A 21,804-nucleotide genomic window follows, 5' to 3' on the forward strand; every position below is an offset into this window, starting at 1 on the left:
CTTTAAAGCAGACACATGAATGGCCAATAATCACACAAAAAATTGCTCAATATCATGAGCAATCAGAGAAATGCGTATCAAAACTATATTTACTAGGGTGACTAAAATAAAAATGTCAGACAAAAACAAGTATTAGTAAGGCTGTGGAGAAATTGGAACCCTCATACACTGCTTATGGTAATGTAAAATGGTGCAGCCACTTTCAAAAACAGTTTGGCAGTTCTTGAAGAAGTTAAACATAGGGGATCCCTGGGTGGCTCAGCGGTTTGGCGCCTGCCTTTGGCCCAGGGCGTGATCCTGGAGTCCCGGGATTGAGTCCCACGTCAGGCTCCTGGCATGGAGCCTGCTTCTCCTTCCTTTTTTTTTTTTTTTTTTTTTTTTTTTTTCCTGCTTCTCCTTCCTTCTGTGTCTCTGCCTCTCTCTCTCTCTCTGTCTATCATAAATAAATAAATAAATAAATAAATAAATAAATAAATCTTAAAAAAAAAAAGAGGTTAAACATAGAGTTATCTATGTTATCTATGGCCCAAGAATTCCTAGGTATATAGTTCAGAAATTTGAAAATATACATCCATGCATAAGCTAGAGTACAGATGTTTATTCATAATAACCCCAAAGGGGAAACAACCCAAGTGTTCATCAACTGATGAACAGATAAACAAAATGTGATCTATCCATCAAATGGAATATTATTTGGCAATAAAAAGAATTATAGTATTGATACATGCTAAAACATGAATGAATCTTCAGCAAGATTAGCCCACATGCAAAGTTGGAGGGAGCAGTCTACAAGAGATTACCTTCACTTGTAACACTAATCACAAATTGGGAGTTCCTAAAGCCTCTTAAATTTGATCATTCATTAGAGGGACAGAACTCACTGAAAGGTGTTATCCTCATGATTTATTACAGGAAAAGGTTCTAGATTAAAATCAGCCAAGGAAAGAAGTGCATAGGGCGGAGTCCAGGAGGATTCCAAATATGAAGCATCCAGTTGACCTCTCCCTATGTAACCAGGACAGCATTGCTTTCCTGGCATTGGTATAGACAATATTCAGGGAGTATTGCCAACCAGGGAAGCTCACCTGAGCCCTGATGTCCAAAGTTTTTACTCGGCCTCCATCATGTAGGTATGTCTGATTGCTTTTGTGGTTGATCTCAGTCCCCACCCTAAGACTATTTGATGTGGCCAGCCTCACTCTAAACCATATTTTTAGACTATCCGGTGGCCTAAACTCTGAGGCAAACAAAAATACTCTGATTAAGCATGATATTTCACAAGTTTAGAGATTACTTCCCAGAAGCTGAAGACAAAGGCCAGATCTCTGTCCAAGATGAAATTCTTGACTACAGAAACCTTGAAAACATGTTAAGTGAAAGAAGCCACTCACAAAAGGTCAGATATATCCATTCATATAAAATTTCCAGAATAGACAAATGCATAGAGACAAAAAGTAGATTAATAGTTACTGCAGAGGAGGGGGCTAGTGCTGGCTGGTTTAGTCTGTAAAGCATGGGACTCTTGTTGATCTCAGCATTGTGCGTTCAAGCCCCATATTGGGCGCAGAGCTCACTGAAAAAAAAAAAAAAAAGTTACCTGGGGCTGTTTTGTGTGGGGATGGACGATGGGAAAAGTGAGTGACTGCTAATAGGTAAAGGATTTCTTGTCAGAGTGTTGAAAAATTCTATAGTGCTGATGGTGACACAATTCTGTGAATATACTAAAAACCACCGATCTGTATACTTTAAAAGGTGAATTTTATGGAATGTGAAATATATTTCAATAAAGCTGTAAAAGTGAAGTCAAGTAAAATGCAAAATTAATAAAACGAATAAATAAGTGAATAAAAAGTATGTTATAGTATCCCTTCATTAATTTTTTTCCAAATTAGGTTTAGAATTATCTTGTTGAATACTTTTTGAAAAGCTTGTAGGAATGTTTTTATTGAGTTGACTGTGAATTTACGTAGAGCTGGTATCTTTACAGTTTTATGTCTCAGGATCACTGTTTAGGTGTTGACTTATTAAAATCTTCTTTCAGGGATCCCTGGGTGGCACTGCGGTTTGGTGCCTGCCTTTGGCCCAGGGTGCGATCCTGGAGACCCGGGATCGAATCCCACGTTGGGCTCCCGGTGCATGGAGCCTGCTTCTCCCTCTGCCTATGTCTCTGCCTCTCTCTCTCTCTCTCTCTGACTATCATAAATAAATAATTTAAAAAAATCTTCTTTCATATCTTTCAATGACATTTTGAAGTTTTCTTTATATAGACTACCTATCTCTCAAGACATTGATTACTAGGTATTTCATTTCTTTGTTTTCATAAGTGCAATCTCTATTTTTATATTATTTCTAAATACAACAGTAATTTTTATTAGGCAAACCAAAAATGTTCTGAAACATAGCAATTTATGAATAGAACCAATGTTTTCAACTGTAGATTACTTAAAGTTAGGGTTAACTTGTATATGGTGAAATGTGTTCCTACATCTCCTTCCTGGGATTGAGCAGTTCTTTGGTTTGATGTACAGGAAAGCAGCTTTGCTATCAGCTACTTCCCTCCTTGAGCTAAGAGATTTCCTGTTTAAAAGCACTGCAAGACCTGCTGACCCCATTTCTTTTCGGATTTAATTATTCTTTTTGAAAGTTGACTCTAACCTGAAGGGGATTTGAAACGTAAGGCTCCAGTGGGGAATGAAGCTTTAGACCCAAGATAACTATTCCTTTTTCTGTTGAACAGCCTGGCAGGGGAACAATTTGCCCCCTGCCCTGAGCACTGTCATTTGTTTTGATCACTTTCATTCCCTATCAAGTGTGCTGCCAGCTCAGAAGGCAGCCATCTGATATCTGAAGTGACTCCTTTCATTATTGCCTTGTCTTTTCTCTAGTAACAAGATATTCCACCAGAATATGTCTGTTTGTGGTTTAAGAAGCTGCAGTGTGTGCATAGCTATGGATTTAATAACCATAAGGGGAAAAAATACTGGCATAATAAGAATAGTTACTATTTGCTGATGAGCTCTTCTGGGCCCATTTATCTCATTTACCCCCTTACGCCAGTTCTATGAGTAGTTAACACTTGTTTCCATTTTACAGACCAAGAAATGGAGGCTCATAGATGTTATGTAAATTGCCTAAGATGACAAATAGAAAGTGACCAATCTGGGCCTTCATCCCAAAGAATATGATCTTAACCACTATTCCATACTGGCCCCCAAGTGGAAGATTCTACTTTACTTTACTTTACTTTTCTTTTTTTTTTTTTTAAAAGATTTTATTTATTCATGAGAGACAGAGAGAGAGAGAGAGAGAGAGGCAGAGACACAGGCAGAGGGAGAAGCAGGCTCCATGCAGGGAGCCCGACGTGGGACTCTATCCCGGGTCTCCAGGATCACGCCCTGGGCTGAAGGCGCTAAACCACTGAGTGCCTCCCCCCCCACCCCCCCACGGGCTGCCCAAATTCTACTTTTCTAAGAAATCTGGAGTCAGATGTGAGTTTGAGTATTGCTCTCTTTGCTTCCTAGCTGTGTAACGTTTAGCGCTCTACCTACCTGATAAGGTAGTGAAGATGAGGTGAGATAATGAATGGAAAATGCTTAAGTGCTTGAGTCACCACAAGTACTAAATATTATATTTTCAAAAATATATCACGTTTATCAGAAAATTAGCTTTTTCTGTACTAGAAAATTTTTTTTTCTTTTTCTGTACCAGATCCTGTGCTAATTTGGGGGACTCAGTGAAATGCTATATAGCCCAAGTCCTAACCACCAGCAGGCTGGTCCATCTGGGGCTTGTGGACCGAATCTGGCCTTCAGAAGTATTCTGTTTGTCCCCCACACATATTACTTAAAATTTTTTTTTAATTTTTTTTTATTTATTTATGATAGTCACACAGAGAGAGAGAGAGAGAGAGAGAGGCAGAGACACAGGCAGAGGGAGAAGCAGGCTCCATGCACCGGGAGCCTGACATGGGATTCGATCCCCGGTCTCCAGGATCGCGCCCTGGGCCAAAGGCAGGCGCTAAACCGCTGCGCCACCCAGGGATCCCGCTTTAAAATTTTTGAATTAGATACAGACAATTCAAAATGGGGAAGATTTAAAAAAATTATTTTAAAATCAGAGTTCAATTTGCCAACATATAGCATAACACCCAGTGCTCATCCCGCTAAGCGCCCCCCTCAGTGCTCGTCACCCGTCACCCCATCCCCCCGTCCACCTCCCCTTCCACTACCCCTTGTTCATTTCCCAGAGTTAGGTGTGTCTCATGTTTTGTCACCTTCACTGATATTTTCACTCATCTTCTCTCCTTTCCCTTTATTCCCTTTCACTAATTTTTATATTTGGGGAAGATTTCAATAAAAATTTAGACTTCCTACTGCTTTTGAAAACCAGTAGAGCTGGCAACACTGGGCCTCTATTTTCCCATGGCAGCTGTCACCTAGAAGGCAGTTTGTCACATGGGAATATGGACCACGGACCCCATCACCCCCTGTTGCTTCCAAGGCTGGGGGAGTCACTGGTCATTTGCTGCTGCAATTGCATTGTTCTTGTGGTAGAAGTAAAACTTCATGTACCTAGAATGCTCTCAAAAGAAATCAAAAGATAGACCAAGGGAGCTACTACATGATTTAAGAAAAATGAATAATTTTTTTGCTTAAAAGCCAGGATTATTCTCACATCTGACCTGCTTCACTCTTTTTGATATCTTCTCGGCCTCTATAGGCATATACATTGGCAGCCCCTGGTGTGGAAAGGTAACCTCACGATGTGAAGCAGTGCCATACTGGAGGTGAGCCCAAGATACTTTGGAAGTCCAAAGAAGAGGCACTTAACTAGGCCTGGGAGTTCAGAGGATGCTTTCCTTAATGTCACCTGACCACGGTTATGTGCTATTAGTGGGTGAAGCTCAGAAGGACAGTGGCAGAGGTGTGGGCGGTTGGGTGGGATTGGGGAGCTGTTTAAGCAGATGGAGGAGCTTGAGAAAGGGCTCAGAGATAGTAGCAGCAGCCTTTGGACCTTCTACCTTGACCTCTTCCCAGAGGGGGTGGTGTCTCTAGCTCTCATATCACTAACAGACAAAAGATGACTCTACCCAATCAATGGCCAAGCCCTCCTGGCTCCATACACCAGCTGTACTCACATCCCTGGGTCTCCCTAACTCGCTAGATACACATGTACCCTGAGACACCACCCCTCAAAATCCATCAACACAAGTTCTTAACAGAAGGAGTTTTCACACCCATCACCCAGTCACACATCAAACATAATATAGAGTTATTCCTTCAGATGAGGGGCTGAGAATATCTTAGCGTTTAAATAATAGAAGTCAGAGTCTGTGTGGCTGGTGGAATTTACACCTGTCTACAAATAAACCACCCCTAAACACCTGTTTCTGACAAAGGCAAATTAAATTTTTTCCAGGGCAATAAAGAGAAGCCTCTAGAGGTGAGAGTGTTTCTCTGAGAGGAGTCCAGAAAAGTGGAGAGAAAAGGACTCTAGCAACTCACAACATGAGAATGGAAGTCTGTCTCAATGGGCAGGGCCAGGCTCCACCCATAAGACAAGTCACTTTTTGTTCATAGTGGGTAGACTCTGATTTTTTATTTTTGAGGGTGTCCATCCAGCAAGGGAACTAGCAGGTCTAGCCATGAGTGGTGGGAAGGTTAACTGATAGTGAAGGGCCTGAGTCTATCCTGGCAAGAATCCATTCCTACCAGGGGTCTAAGAGACTTGGCAGAGGCTAGGTGAAGGCTTGAGGATAGAAGAGACTTCCCTTGCTGAGTTCAAGGTCAAGTTCAACATACAGTCAAGAACTCTGCTCCAAACCATGGTAAGAATACCACTCCATACTCACTAGGGTGGGTATAATAAAACAGGCAGACAATAACAAATATTAATGAGGATATGAGAAATTGGAGCCGTCATACATTGCTGGTGGGAATAAAGGGTGCAGCTACTTTGGAAAACAGTTTGGCACTTCCTCGCAATGTTAAACATAGAGTTACCATACAACCCAGAAACTCCACTCTTAGGTATATACCCAAGAGAAATGAAAACATGTTCACATAGAAACTCATACACAGTGTTCATAGCAGCATTATTCATAATAGCCAAAATGTGGAAACAACTCAAATGCCCATCTACTGATGAATGGATAAACAAAACATATCTTCGTGCAGTAGTATACCATTCAGCAGTAAGAAATGAAGTAGCAACACATGATACAAGATACAACATATATGAACCCTGAAAACATTATACCAAGTAAGAGAAGTCAGTCGCAAAAGACCAGACATCATGATTCCATTTACATGAAATATTCAGAACAGGCATGACCATAACAGAGCATGGAGTGGTGGTTGCCTGAGGCTAGGGCCAGGTGTGTGTGTGTGGGGAACCTTCTGCTAATAGGTATAGATTTCTTTTTACAATGTTGAAAAGGTCCTAAAATTAGATAGTAATGATGGTTGTACAACTCTGTGAATATAATAAAAATCACTGAAATGTACCCTTTGAAAGGGTGAATTTTATAGCATGTGAATTATATCTCAATAAAGCTGTTATTAAAAAAGAGATCTTTGGGATCCCTGGGTGGCGCAGCGGTTTGGCGCCTGCCTTTGGCCCAGGGCGTGATCCTGGAGACCCGGGATCGAATCCCACGTCAGGCTCCCAGTGCATGGAGCCTGCTTCTCCCTCTGCCTATGTCTCTGCCTCTCTCTCTCACTGTGTGCCTATCATAAATAAAAAAAAAAAAAAAAATTAAAAAAAAAAAAAAAAAGAGATCTCTGCTCCAAGTTTCCAGATACCCCTCCAAGTGGATGCCACAATGGCCTTGCTCCTTTTTTCTTTCTTTCTCTTTTTAATAACTTCTTGAGCCTCTCTTTATTTATTAACTTCACATCTGCTTATTTTTCTTAAGGTTCTGCGATAAGAAATGGGTATTTCTCACGGGTATGCTCCATGAAGGCAGATTCCTGGCTTTTCCTAGTTGTGTGATATTGAACACGTTAACTTTTTTTTTAAAAGATTTTATTTATTTATTAATAATTAATAATTAATTATTAACACACAGAGAGAGAGGCAGAGACACAGACAGAGGAAGAAGCAGGCTCCACACAGGGAGCCCAATGTAGGACTCGATCCTGGAACCCCAGGATCACGCCCTGAGCTGAACGAAGGCAGATGCTCAATTGGTGAGCCACCCAGGCATCCCACGTTAGTTAACTTCTTGACTTTAGTTTCCCATTTGACGAAGGAGATATTAATTGTACCTTCTTATAGGGTAAGTATGAAATATGTGATAAATACATGAAGCCTATTTTAGAAGAGTACCTGCCACATAGTTAAGCTCCATATGTATTTGTAATGATTATTTCTATATTAAAACCCTAGATCCATATTTAGCATATACTAAGTGCCCTATAAGGATTAGCTATTAATATTACTGTAATATTTTTAGTAAAGAGGGTAAGGGCTAACTTGGAGACTTCATCTGTTCTGCTACTGATGAGCATTTGAGCTGCTTACAGTTGGAGTTAGTAAAGAACCATGCGGCCTTGCATATTGGTGCATTAGTTTCTCTAGGGTATATACACTTGGGAATGGGTGGCTAAGTCATGGGATATTCAGATCTTCCTGTTTCTGGATAATGCCAAAGCAGGTTCAAAGTGGTTGATTCAGTTTATATTCTCACTTCCAAAATTTGGCACACTCATCTTGTAAAATTTTATATCCAGCTTGTAATGTTGGCATCGATTTTAATTTGCATTTCCCTGATTAGTGATGAGGGGGCGTGCTTTTGAGTTCTTTTATGAAGTTTCTGTGCAAGTCTGTTGTCCCTTTCTCACCAGGTTATGTGTCTGCTTTGTATCCATTTGTGGGAATTCTTCATGTGGTTTGGAAACTAGTCCTTTGGTTGGAAAATAGTCCTTGGTCTATTGCATGCATTTCTAGTTCTCTTTTTGCTCCAACATGATATCATTTGATGAACAGAAAATTTTGATTATTAAGCAAATTTATGAGTCTTTACTGTTTTGGTTAGTGCTCTATGTGTGTTGTATAAGAAATTCTTGAATATGCTTTCCTGTATTATTTTATAAAAGCTTTCTAGTTTTTCCTTTTACACTTGGATCAGTTCCACATGGAACTGACTACTGTGCATGAGGTAAAATAGTATAATTTCAATTTTTTTATATGTGGATGCTCAATTTTATCAGCACCATTTATTAAAAAGTCTGCTCTTTCCTCACTGATCTGCAGGTCACCTCTGTCATGTAGCAAGTGTCCATATGTGTAGATCTTCTTGGGAGCTCTTTATTCTGTTCCTGTTACAATTGGTCCTCTCACCTTCTGCTTATTCAATAGCCTCAGATTTCAATAGCTCTTTAGCTTTAGAATCAGCTTATCAAGTTCCACCCCCCAAAATTAAAAAGTAAATAAAACTGTTCCCAGTCAGTGTACATCTCAAGATCTAACTGGAGGGTAGTAGGCAGGAACTTTCTTTTTCCACTTGGAAGTGAATGAAAACACATGCAGATTTTTTTCATCTTTCTATGCACTAGCTGCCTTATCCTAGGGACATTAGTATGGAGTTGAAAACGACAGGGAAGGGCAGAGCCAAGGGAGTCACTAAGGACAGTCAGACCATATCTTCTAACTCCTTCCTAACTTTGGGTTCCACAGCTTTCTGTTTGACTTGAGTTTCCTTTTGGATGCAGCCAAAAGCATCCCAACTTACCTTAAATACAGCTTGAATGCAGAAGCAAGTAAAAAAGTCTTTTCATGAAAAGGAAAACAGCTGTCACAAAAACTATTAACTTCTTTCTATAGGAAGGTAATATGTAATAATTATAATGATAACAATGATAGTTATATCTAACATTTACCAAACCAGGCACTGTGCTAAGAAATATACAGGTAACATATCATTACATTTATGATGTTACTCCACAGCCATGACCTCCCAATGTTATTCTTTTCCCAGATCCAGAGATGTTAAGTAACTATCACAATGTCACAGAGCTAGTAGAATTTAAAGACAGGCCTGTCTGATTCCAACATACTTATCAATTGCTCATTTGACTTAGAATTCTCATGAAATAGGGAAAATTATTATTATTTCAAAATTTTTTTATTTATTCATAAGAGACACATAGAGAGAGGCAGGGACATAGGCAGAGGGAGAAACAGGCTCCCTGCAGGGAAGCCTGATGTAGGACTCAATCCCAGGACCCCGGTATCACGACCTGAGCCAAAGGCAGACGCTCAACTACTGAGCTACCCAGGTGCCCTGAAATAGGGAAAATTCAAGCAGAAGAGCAAGGTTTTAGGAAAAGGGGAATTCTATCTCACTCTGGGGAGGAACATAAATGGATATAACCTTTCTAGAGAACAGTTTGGCAATGTGTATTAAATATCTAAAAATATATTCTCTTAACTACTAGTTCTGCTTTTTAAAAAGTGAGTGGGACCCCCAAATAAAGATTTTTGAGGATGTTCAGAGCAGCAAAATTTTTAGTAGCAACATTTATTTTTGACTAAATGTTAGGAACTGAAATACTATTGCAACCATTAAGACTAATGTTTTAGAATTTTTAATGACAAGGAAAAATACACTATCTTAAGTGAAAGAAGCAGATTATGAAACCATATTCACAGCAGGATTCCTATTGTATTATTTAAAAGGCAAGAAGGGTAGACCATAAATTGATAGTGGTGATTATCTCTGCAGGATTATGGATAATTTAAATTTTCTTTTACTTTTCTGAAATTTTCAAGTTTCAACTACGAATATGCAGAACATTTTATTTATAAAGATCTCAAACATATTCAAAAGTAGAACAGAAAAATGAACCTGATGAAATTCATCACCAGCTTTAACATTTTTCAACACACAGCCAGTCTTGCCCATGGCACCGCTTCTCACTCCCTCCCCCAGATTATTTTGAAGCAAATCTTAAACATCATATTTTATTTGAAAACAATTTCAGTGCCCTTCTCTAAAAGATATGGTCCTTTTTAAAAACCATAGCCACAGTACCATTATCACACCTAATTTTAAAAATACCAAATAATTCAATATAATCAAATATCCATCTAGTCAATTTTGTCATTTCTCTCACTGTCTTAAACATTTTTGTTTTGTATGTTTCTTGTGTGTTCTTGTTTTTGGCTTTTAAATATCTATATATTTTGCTTATTTGAATCAAGGTCCAAGTAAAGTTTATATGTTGTGATTGGTTGATATGTCTCATATCTCTTTTACCTGTAGGTTCCTTTTCCATCTCTTATTTTTTTCACGCAATATTTTGTTGAAGAAATCAGATTATTTGCCTCCTAGAGTTTTGCATCTTTGTGATGGTCTTCCTCCTCTGTTTCCTATAAATTCTTCATTAGATCTAGAAGCTTGATCAGATATAAGGTTTTGTTTATTCATGAGAGGCATAGTGAGAGAGGCAGAGAGACATAGGCAGAGGAAGAAGCAGGCTCCTTGCAGAGAGCCTGATGTGGGACTTGATCCCCAGACCCTGGGATCACACCCTAAGCCAAAGGCAGAGAGAGGCTCAGCCGTTGAGCCACACAGGCATCCCCAGATGTAAGGTTTTGTTTGGCTTTGTTTTTGTTGTGGGGCTGGGGAAGGTATAGAGCAACCTCACAGATGGTGGTGTTTACTGCTATCAGGAAAATCCAGAGTCTGGTAGTCTTTCTTGTGATGTTAGCAGACATTACTATCGCAGCACCCATAAATCAGTAGGAGTTGCAGATTGGTGAGGTTCTGGCATTCCTTTTTCACTTACTAGCTGGTATACTTCTGTAAAAGAGAATTTCACAAAGGATAAAGAGAACGAATACCTGATTTTCTTTAATTACTCATTTTAAAAATAATTAGGTGGTTTTCTAGCACTTCTCAGAGATGACTTATTATTTGTTTGTTTGTTTTGAAGTACTCACAGAGGTAAAGATACTTGATGTGCTTCAATCCATTGATAATCAGTTTTGCAAGTGGGAGGCTCTTCATGTTGACTTCTGAGTTCTTCTGGCCCAGCCCTCATTGTCTTTGATAACTTCCATGCTTTCTGGTGTGACGAAATATTTCAGGATCATCTTACCCATTTCCATCCCTAGGTCCGGAATGAGTCTCTAAGAAGCCTTGATTTCTTTTAGTGGGACAATCTGTATACTAGGAGGTGGTAAACAAATGATTTTTAATAAAAGGAATAACAGACACTGGATGATGAATAACAGTACAAAATAAATAGTATTATAAAAATGTCACAGCCCAACACTCCTTTAGAGAAGGAGATATGGTACCACACAATCCAACAGAAATGTCCACAGTGTATCATGGACATGATTCCTAGTCACCCAGAAAACTTAAACTTTGTTCACCAAACTTATTTGACAAAGGAGTGTAAAACTTAAAAAAAAATTGTATGCGTGGATAAGCCCTAGTTATCTGGAAAGTTAAGGTAAATAGAATGTTTCATTTACCTCAACAGTGAGTGGTTCTCAGGATTGTGCTGAGAATAGAATCATTTAAGGATCTTGTCAAAATACAGATATCTGGGCCCTACTCCAGACCATCTGAATCCAGGGAATAGGGCTTGGAATTTGTATACTAATAAGACTTCCAAGACTTGAAGCAGGTGGTCCTAAAAACTACCCTTTGGTGAGCTTTGCCAGATAGCTAGATAGACAGATAAATAAAGTAAGGGGAGGAGGAGAGATGCCTTTAAAGAGTTCACCTCAGAGCAATGGGAATTAAATCCCATTAAAAAAATTTAGTGATTCTCTTTTTCTGATTTCAAAAGAATTTTATTCTCTGTGAAATTTTGAAAAATGGAAAAGCAAACAGAAGAAAATAACCACCTGCAATCCTATTCCCCAGACACCATGTCCATTAGGTTGATGTATAGCCTTCTAGCCCTCTTAAGGGCACTTTGATTGCTCTTTTTTGCTAGCAGACACCATTACTGACTTGCCTGGGGGCTCTCTGCTAGTAAGTGGGAGAGTCCACACTGGAACCCAGCTGCTGAATCCTGAATTTCATTATGTTCCAGTCTAACAGAAACAGAGGAGCTCCCTGCCTGCCCCTGCCTCCATATCACCCCCAACATTACTTTACACATGCCTATATTGCATTTTAAAAATTGATTTTAAAATGAAAAAACAATAGTCTGTGTCTACCATCAGACTGTAGGCTTCTCAGCAGGGCAGGAAAATCATTATTAATATCAGTATCCCCCAAACAAGGCCTGGTGCTTAATAGTGGCTCAGTACCTGGGACAGTGTAGACACCCAACAACTGTTTCTTCCAGGCATGAGTGGAAGACAATTAGGTCTCTATGGCCTCTGGTGGAACTGAACTTCAGGTGTCCTAGATTTTCCCAGACTGACCTGGTTTTCTCCCAAAGTAACAAATTGTAGCATCCCAGCTTTTAAAAAACAGAATACCTTCCTGACAGTGTGATGTGGGAATGTGTGAAGGTGTAATTTTCCAGATATTTCCTAGTGGGGCATCTCCCTTCTGCCCTGTTAATTTTCTGGAAGCTGGGGCAGCTGTGAATTGTCAGCAGCCAACACTCACAGGAGCTGAGTAATGGGGATACTGGCTTGGTAAAGGGGACCTGGGAAGAGCACTAAGCACCTATGCCACCTAAAACTACCTAGCATACATCAGTGGCACCTGTACCATAGTTGAGAAAGTCCCAGTGTAGAGAATGGTGTACTGAATGCAGTAAATGGGATAAAAGGGGGTGGTTTGTGTAATGTCTGTGAGGGGGAGGAATCTGGGGGAAGGGGAGCCAGGTGGAAGTCTGGAAAAGTCTAGATATGGGATCCATGGGGAACTTGACAATGCTTATGGCAACAAAAAAGGTGAGGAAGGGAAAAAAAGGAAGGGTATGTGAAGGAAGTGTCACAAAAGCAGGTAGGACTGAGAGAAGGAAGGGGAGAGGGACCTGGGGACCTGGGAGGAAAGCAGTGTCTGGGCAAGCATAGAGATTCAGGGCGAGGAAGCTGGAGCTTGGTCCTTCTGGCAAGACCAAGAGACAAATTCTCTAACATGAATGTTTATGGAACTATCTTCTCCTTTGCTTTTGTTCAGAATATCCATTGTTAAAGATAGGATTTGGTCCTCAGATTTCAGCAAAAGGGGCATGATTGGGGGATGCCAAAGCCCACATGCCTCCTCTTCCCACAGAAATGCCAACCCACCCACCTGCCCCATCAGCAGGGTAGGGCCAGGGTGTCAGCAGCTTTTGGGGGAAGCTGTAAGACCCTGTCCTCTTTCAGGATCAGATTAGCTCTTGACATGAGTCACATTTCCAATTGTCTTTCTTTTCCGATAAGAGGGTCCTCACTGTCTCTGCTCTCCTTTCTTGGCAACAGAAGGGTGGTGTGAGATTTAATTTCTCAAGAAAACTAAAAAGGACACAAAGATCCCCAGCCTCTATCTCACGTGAGCCAAGATCTTTGGGTGTAGGGGGTCAGCTCAGACAAAGGCATTCTGATAACTCGTAATAGTTTCTCTCTCTAATTATAGAAAGTATTTAACTATTGTTCTGTAATTGCTTGCTGCAGTTGGGTTTGAGCATTTTTTTTTTTGCTTTTTTTTTTTTTTTTGTTTTGACAAAAGCCTGCTTTCTGATGAGTTGTTCTTTTTTTCTTTTTTTTCTTTTTTTTTTTCTGCTTTGGTCCACTGCCATAACAGTCAGTCCCTGGCTATTCCACTACATAACTGAAGGAGGTGGTATAGTATTTCTGGAGAAACCACTTTACCTCCTTGAATGGTTTTCCTTTCTTCCCTACTCCTCCCAGTTGCCTAATAGAGAAAGGGAATCAACATTTATTGAGGATCTACTCAGTATTTGTCAAGCATTGTACTAAGCCCTTGGATAGGCTGTTTTAGTCAATCCTTACAGCTAGTTTGAGAGTAGATATTATTATCCTCAATTTACAGAAGAGGAATCTAAGGCACAGGAAGGTCACAGCCAGCAAGCAGCTGAGCCAGGAATCAAACTCGTCTGTCAGACTTCATGTTCTCTCTCTTTCAGAGCCCAAGAGGATTTTTTATGGACTGGCTAATTAAATATTGGTGTTGATGCTCCCACCACTGTGGGAGAATTGGGGAATCCTGCTTCCTTACCCTGAAAGTGCCTACCTCTAGGTTCCCAGCTGGTGGTAGGGCCTAGGGGGGAAGCCTGCAGGACTTCAATAGGAGGGGGGATTCCTGTGTTGTGGGGCTCCTGTGTTGAGGTCTGGGATTCCTGAGACATGGAGAAATTTCTGATGTCATGGCAGTAATGACAAGGAGGGAAGCCACCTCTCCACCAAGAGGGCTACAGTGCTCCGGGTCCTATGGGAAGTAGAGGCATGTTCAAGGGTTGAAATGCAGTGTTGAATGAATGAAATGCTTAGAGGAGGTACAGGCAGTGGCAGGGAAGCAGCTGGGCACTAGCATCGCAGGAAGTTGTCACTGCTCCCAGGTCTAAGGGGGTACAGTGTGGGTGTTCCTGCAGCTCAGTGAGGGCTGGGGCTGGGCAAAAAGGCCTCGGCAGGAGCTGTGGCAGGAGAGGATCTCAGCCTCTGCCTAAACGTGGACCTGAAGGGCAAGAGCACACACATGAAGTGGGGTGGAGGTGTGCATGTGCATGCATGCATGTGCATGTGTGTGTGTCTGTGTGTGTGTGCATACATGTGAATAGATATCTATAGGCCTCTCTCTCCTTGGGCCTCCCTGCCTTCCGCCCATGTTGACCAGTGGCCAAACCCAACTGTAAGACAGAGGACGGTGGAGCCCCAGGGACACAGCCTGTGCTAGTCAGTCTCCTGGGCACAGGGCAGGACAGAGAAGGGTGGAGAGAGGACTTGCGGTAAGCTACAGAGGATATTTGGTGCAGGGTCTTACTCCACTGCACCCTCGATGTCAGGTTGGACATTGCTTACAGACTCAGAATTGTGGGATGTGAATGCTAGAAGAGCCTTAGATTTCCACCCATAAAATTCCTTTACTTTACAAAAGAGGATCCTAAGTCCCAGCAGGGGAAAAATGACTGGTCCAAGGTTCAAGGTCCAAGGTCCAAGGTCAATAGACAACCAGTAGCATTAGGCAGGACTGGAAGCAGCTAACCAAACTCCCAGTCCATCTTGTATCTTAACTGAGGGGTGTGGTCAATTAATGGCTGATAATAAAGGATTACTGGTGAGCCAGCTTGCCAATTTCCTGTTAAAACTGCTCAAAGAACTCAGGGCCGGAGTTAACTTCTTCGGCTCCAGACATTTGCCTCAAATGATTCCCTCTAAATACACCTATGATCAGTGTGAGCTGCTCATTCCAGAGTGTCTGCTCTAGAGTCACACTCAGGGGACAGAATCCCAGCTGTGTCCTTATGGTGTGGTCTTGGACAAGCTGCTTGATCCTCTGTGCCTTAGTTTGCTCAGCTATAAAAATGGGGATAATAAGATCTATCTCATATATCATGAAAATTATATGAGAAAATATACTTAAAGCACAGACTAGCATTTGGCAATAACAAATGCTTGATAAATGATAGCATATAAATGCATATATAGTATTTATTAGCATATATAAATATATATGTGATCTTCGTGTACACACACACACACACACACACACACAGCTCTCCAGTAAACTGATTTAGAATTCTAGTTAAGAATTCTTTTGGTTTTTACCCTGAGATATATCAGCTGTTGCTTGCAAGGAATTTTTCTTCTTCTTTATAACAGATAAGAAAACTGAAGGGTATGACAATTATAACTCAATAAAGCTGGAAAAAAAAAAGAAAACTGAAGGGCCTGTGTGATGTGCTTTTTGTGGGGTCTCTAAACCAGAAGCAGATAAGAAATCCCTGCTCTCCATGTCACTCCAGCCCCTGGGTTGGAAATGAATTCCAGATTACTCATCTTGATTTACTTCCTCCCAGGTGTTAAAAAAAGATCTCTTTAGACTTCCATCAAGTCCAGGCCAGTCTGACCATCCCATGATGCAGGGCTGAGCAGGTTTCCATCTCATAGTCATTGGTCCTAGAAGGATTCAGAGGCATCAGGCCTTGCTCTCTCTCCAACCTTAGCCTCTGCTCTTCAACCCCAGCAGACAAATGCATATGGTATATGGATTGGTCTGCAGGTCCTCTGGCAAATGCTCAACTGCCCTCTGGGGATAGCTAGACCCTGACCTTCCAGTCCTGGGTCTGGATCGACTGCCTTTTCTTGCTGAACACTCTGTCCTGGGAAGGTGCTAACACAAGGTCTGGCCCTCCAGCAGCTCACCCTTCCTTCTATGGCTGTAACCCCTGCAGGACATTGCTCACCTTTGGAATACTGCCAGGAACCAAATACAGCTTTCCTGTTTCTTTCACTACTAGCCTTAAGGCTTTCCCTTCCTGCAAAGAATAGTTCCTTTATTACTCCCTCTACAGTAATCTTTTCTCCTGCTTTTCCTCTGGTTGGCTGCTTCCTCCTAGATGGTTTACTTCCGGGACACAACACAGAGCATCTTTTTTTTTTAATAATAAATTTATTTTTTATTGGTGCTCAATTTGCCAACAATAACACCCAGTGCTCATCCTGTCAAGTGCCCACCTCAGTGCCCGCCACCCAGTCACCCCAACCCCCACCCTCCTCCCCTTCCACCACCCCTAGTTCGTTTCCCAGAGTTAGGAGTCTCTCATGTTCTGTCTCCCTTTCTATTTCCTACCCATTTCTTCTCCCTTCCCCTCTATTCCCTTTCACTATTATTTATATTTCCCAAATGAATGAGACCATATAATGTTTGTCCTTCTCCGATTGACTTATTTCACTCAGCATAATACCCTCCAGTTCCATCCACATCGAAGCAAATTTGTCATTTCTAATGGCTGAGTAATATTCCATTGTATACATAAACCACATCTTCTTTATCCATTCATCTTTCGATGGACACCAAGGCTCCTTCCAGTTTGGCTATTGTGGACATTGCTGCTAAAAACATCGGGGTGCAGGTGTCCTGGCGTTTCATTGCATCAACACAGAGCATCTTGCATGAATGCTTCTCTTGGATAGCATTCTGAACACTGAATTTACCAACTCCAGGCCCTGCTGCCTCAGAAACTCAACTGGGACCTTGGCAGGTTCTGAGATAATTTAGCTGCTTCCCTTTGTGGCTTTGATTGCTTGGTTCATTTTCTATTTAGCTTCTTTGGTCACATCCCATCTCAACAAAACCCTTTGGCTTCCTAGTGCACTTGGACTAAAATTCAAACCAGTAAACGTTCCGACACCCTGTGTAACCTGACTCTACCTGCCTCTCCTACCTCCTCCTACACCATTCTTTCTGCTTAAGTTACACTGGGCTCCTCTCTGTTCTTCAAACATGCGAGGCTCTTTCCTACCCCTAGACCTTTGTACTTGCTGTTCCATCTGCTTGGAATATACTTCCTCCTCTTCCCCGTGGCTGACTTGCCCATCCATCACGTTGTAGCTTCCTCAAAGATGCCTTGCCTGACTTCTTCTCTATCCAAAGTCACCATTTCTGGCCTCTGTTTATTACTTTTATGACACACCCCTCTTCTTTCCTTCATAGGGTTTATACTATTATGTATCTATCCTGTTGTTTATCTGTTGTCTGTCACCTTTCTAGGCACTGAGGATCTAAATCCCTGTTCTTGGTACACCTGAGTGGCTCAGTGGTTGAGTGTCTGCCTTTGGCTTGGGTCATGATCCTGGGGTCCTGGGATCGAGTCCCACATCCAGCTCCCCATGGGGAGCCTACTTCTCCTTCTGCCTGTGTTTCTCATAAATAAATAAACAAATAAATAAAATCTTAAAAAAATAAATCCTTGTTCTCATGAAGCTTATGGCCTAGTGAAGGAGACAGATAAAAGCCATTTAAACAAATGAATAATATAGTTTCAAGTATTGATAAATGCTATAACAGTAAAGCAATGTAAGGGGATAGTGTGTTTTAGGGAATGTGGAGGAGTGGTGGTGTTTAGGTAAGAGTAGTCAGGGATGGCATTTTTGGAGGGGTGCTGTTGGAACAAAGAATAGATTGCGGGGATGGAGCAGACCTTTGAAGTTATGGGGGAATGGCAAGTGTAAGAGCCTCCTGGCAACAGTCAATATGGCAGGTTGAGGAACAGACAGGAAGCTGGTTAGGCTGGAGTGGCATGAAGTGAGGGAGAGAAGGATGGAAAATGAGGCTAGAGACAGAGGTGGTAGGAACAAGCCCAGGGGAACTGGGTGAGTTGGTAAAGAGTTTGGATTTTCTTCTGTGACATGTCTTCACAGCAATATTCAGTTTCCAAAGCATACACCTCATCTCTCTCATCTCTCATACACCTCACAAGAACCTCTGAGGAAGGTGGATAGATAATAATACCTTTTATCATGAAGGAAGCTACCATTTCATCATTTTACCTTTGGTAAATCAAAAAGGAAGTTCAAGCTTTGCCAAATTAGAAAACTTGCTTTTTTTTTTTATTTGAAGATTTTATTTATTTGTGAGAGACACAGAGAGAGATGGAGAGAAGCAGACACAGGCAGAGGGAGAAGCAGGCTCCACGCAGGGAGCCCGATGTGGGACTCGATCCTGGGTCTCCTGGATCACACCCTGGGCTGAAGGTGGCGCTAAACCGCTGAGCCACCCAGGCTGCCCCAAAACTTGCTTTTTTTAAAAAAAATTTATTATTGATATACCGTATTATTAGTTTCAGAGGTAGAATTTAGTGATTCTTTGGTTGCCTAAAAGTTGCTTTAAGTCACACAGTTGAAACAAGACTCTTTAAATCAGTGGTGTCTAGCTTTCCATAGGCATTGAAATGCTCTGGGGAGCTCTACAAAATAGTTACACCCGGGTCCTGTCCCCAGAAATGACTTAAGAGGGCCGAGGTGTGGCCCAGGAGGATTGTTGTTGTTGTTATTGCTGTTTTTTTTTTTTTTTAAAGATTTTATTCATTTATTTGAAAGAGAGAGGACTAATGAAGAGGGGTGGGCAGAGAAACAAGCAGACTCCCTACTCAGCAGGGAGCCCAATGCAGGGCTCCATCCCAGAACCCCATCCCAGGACCCTGAGATCACCACCTGAGCCAAAGGCAGACACTTAACTGACTGGGCCCCCCAAGTACCGCCCCCCCCCCAGGGTTATTAAAGCTCTCTAGGTGTTTCTAACCTGCCTGAGAACCACTGCTTTCAATCCACCAGCTTTTCACTACATGAACTGCTTCCTTGACAGAGCTTTTCCACTAAACTGCCCATTAAAACCACTGAGGGAGCTTTCTAAGGATTATGGAGTTCCAGACTGCAGACTAGAATCTAAAATCAGAATTTCTGGTGTTTGTTTATAAGCACCTCAATTGCCTATCTGTGTTGGAGCTTCCCCCATTTACTTTTTGATTTTTCTTATTTGCTGTTGTCTCTTCTCTTGTTCCCTTTGGGTTTTATACCTTTTTAATTCCTTTCCTGTCATTTTCATGGGATTTCAGGAAGGAGTGGATTTAAATGAGTGTATTCAACATACCATGTTGAACTTGAAGGCTTAAAAATTAAAAAATTAAAAATGTTTAGATAATTAAATTTATACACAGATTCATTGTAAAAAAAATTCAAATATTATAAAAGGGCACATGGTGTAAACTGAAAGTTCTTTAGCCCCCACCCCCCATCACCCATTTCCACTCCTCAGGATAACTGCTACCCTGATAGTAACATTTAAACTTAGGGTGCAATTAGGTGCATACTAAGTTTTTAATATATTTATTATGTCTTATCTCTGGTTTTAAACTTCCTATTTTTATTTAAATATCTTATGTCTTGTACTGTATTATACTGCAACTTTATGCTTTTTTTTAAAAACAATTTTTTTTTGATGTTAACAACCATCTCTAGGGGAAACCCTTTCAACCTTTAATTCCCAGCCTCCAAGTCAGTTCTTAGTTTACAGAGCATTTCAAAATCTTCTGGGCAAAATTATTGTTCCATTCTATATGTTCCTAGATCACTTTGTTCATACTTCCAGCTCATACTTCTCACACTGCTTGAAAATTATTCATGTTCCTATCTTAGCATGTATACACTGCAAACTTCAGACAGAGGTAGGGGAGACTGTATTATGCAATTCTATACTACTGCTATCTCTGTATCAATTGTCTTAGTCTATGGCTTGTCTTTTTATGCCTTTTGTTGAGAAGTTATTGAATTTAATGTAGTCCAAATTTATCAAAGTTTTGTATACACTTTGTGCTTGTGTCATATAATGAACCCAACCCTGAGATCACAGGATGTTTTCCTTTATTTTCTCTTAACCTTTCTGATTTTTTTCCCCCCTTGAAAGTCTTTAATCTACCTGGAATTAGTTTTTGTATGTGAGGTGAGTGAAGTCCCACAGAGAGCTAGTTGTTTGAGCTCATATACTGGATAATGTGTCTTTACCTTTATCTGGATAATGTGTCTACCCATAATGCTAGCTAGCTCTTCATATAGTCAAGATCCCACATATGCCTGGATCTGTTTCTGGGTGCTCTAGGCTAAGTTCTGACCACCACTTCTACCATCCCTATACTAATACCAAATGGCCTTAATTTTTACAGCATTAAAAGATAAATACAGATATATGAAAGGCCGAGTCCTTGAAACACGTTACTCTCCTTGAGGAGTGTTTGGGCAACGTTTTACCCTTTGGTTTTGCATATAGATTTTATTTTTAGATTTTGACGGAGAAAGAGCACGCGCACAAGCAGGGGGATGGGCAGTCAGAGGGAGAGGTTAGAAGCAGGTTCCCCGTGGAGCAGAGTTCAAGTCTCCACTGGGACCGGACTCTGGGATCATGACCTGGGCCGAAGGCTGAGGCTTATAACCCACCGGGCCACCCAGGTACCCTGCATATAAATTTTAGATAAGCTTGATAGTCCAGAAAAGATTCTGTTGGAAATTTGATCGCAATTATATTGAATTGACAGATGCATCCCCACCCCACCGCACCCCCATCTCTGTTCCCCGAGCAAGTGGCTCAAGAGGTATTTGTGGAATGAATGAAGGTCTGATGAAGGTCTCCAAAGTACATCTCATAAACACGCGAAACAGGTCAACGAATGAACGAATGGGGGCCACACGTTAACAGCAGCACATTCTCACCGTTGGGCAACTGTCAATGTCGTCTTCTCCTACTTGTTCTACTTGTTCTAATAACCTTATTCGAAATACACAAACCCACAACCCGATTCTCCACTGAACACGACTCTGCGCCTCCTGCAGAAACAAGTTTTCAGGAAGGCTGTACGTCCGCAGTAGGGCAAAGACACAGGTCAGGCGCCCTGACCCCTCCGACTCCCGGGTTCCGTGGCTCGCAGGTCTGCAGCGTCGGGAACCACGGACTACAAGTCCCGGCAGGCCGCGCGGCGGTCCGCTTCGCTGGGCGCAGTCCGCGGGTGGCGGAGAGCGAGGGTCGGCGAACCCCGTCCGCCCGCTGCGGCGAGCAGCCTGGCGCCGCGTCCTCGCGTCCCTCGGGGTGAGTGGGGCAGGCGCGCCGGGGCCGCAGGGCGCGAGGAGCGCGGGGGAGGCGGTGTGGCCGCGCCGGCGCCTGCCTCCGCCCGGGCGGTGGGGAAGGAACCCTGGGCCTGTGCCCGGGTCACCCGGGACGGCGCGCGGCCACGTGACCGGCGGGGCCCCGCCCCCGCTGCGGTGACTGCAGCCCAGCTGGCCGGGGGCGGACGCGCGGACCCGCTGCTCCGGGCGCTGCTCCGGGCGCTGCTCCGGGCGCTGCTCCGGGGGCTGGGCTGGGCTGGGCGGGAGGGCATCAGGTGGCGCACCCGG

The 21,804-nt window shown here is 42.1% G+C and overlaps 1 protein-coding gene and 1 long non-coding RNA gene across 17 annotated transcripts in view; one reads left to right on the top strand and one right to left on the bottom strand.

Annotated features, from left to right (window-relative positions):
• ADCK1 (aarF domain containing kinase 1) overlaps positions 1–21,804 on the top strand; it is a 146,097-nt gene that overhangs the window by 12,687 nt on the left and 111,606 nt on the right. For 7 of the 16 annotated variants that reach the window (XM_072839499.1, XM_072839501.1, XM_072839502.1 and 4 more), the window contains one exon: positions 4,720–4,786. The exons of 1 other annotated variant lie outside the window; for it this stretch is intronic. The gene's annotated coding sequence lies outside the window, so the exon portion shown is untranslated. Of the gene's footprint in view, positions 1–4,719; positions 4,787–20,745; positions 20,866–21,356; positions 21,500–21,804 lie in introns of those variants that run through there. 8 more of the 16 variants (XR_012036980.1, XR_012036981.1, XR_012036982.1 and 5 more) reach the window with 3 other exon arrangements.
• Positions 9,898–21,568, bottom strand: LOC140640319 (uncharacterized). Its single transcript, XR_012036984.1, has 3 exons — positions 21,127–21,568; positions 10,948–11,176; positions 9,898–10,807 (listed from the first exon to the last, which is right to left on the bottom strand). It is a non-coding gene; the product is annotated as an uncharacterized lncRNA (long non-coding RNA).

This window comes from Canis lupus, chromosome 9 (assembly GCF_048164855.1).
Source record: "Canis lupus baileyi chromosome 9, mCanLup2.hap1, whole genome shotgun sequence".
Taxonomy (NCBI): domain Eukaryota; kingdom Metazoa; phylum Chordata; class Mammalia; order Carnivora; family Canidae; genus Canis; species Canis lupus.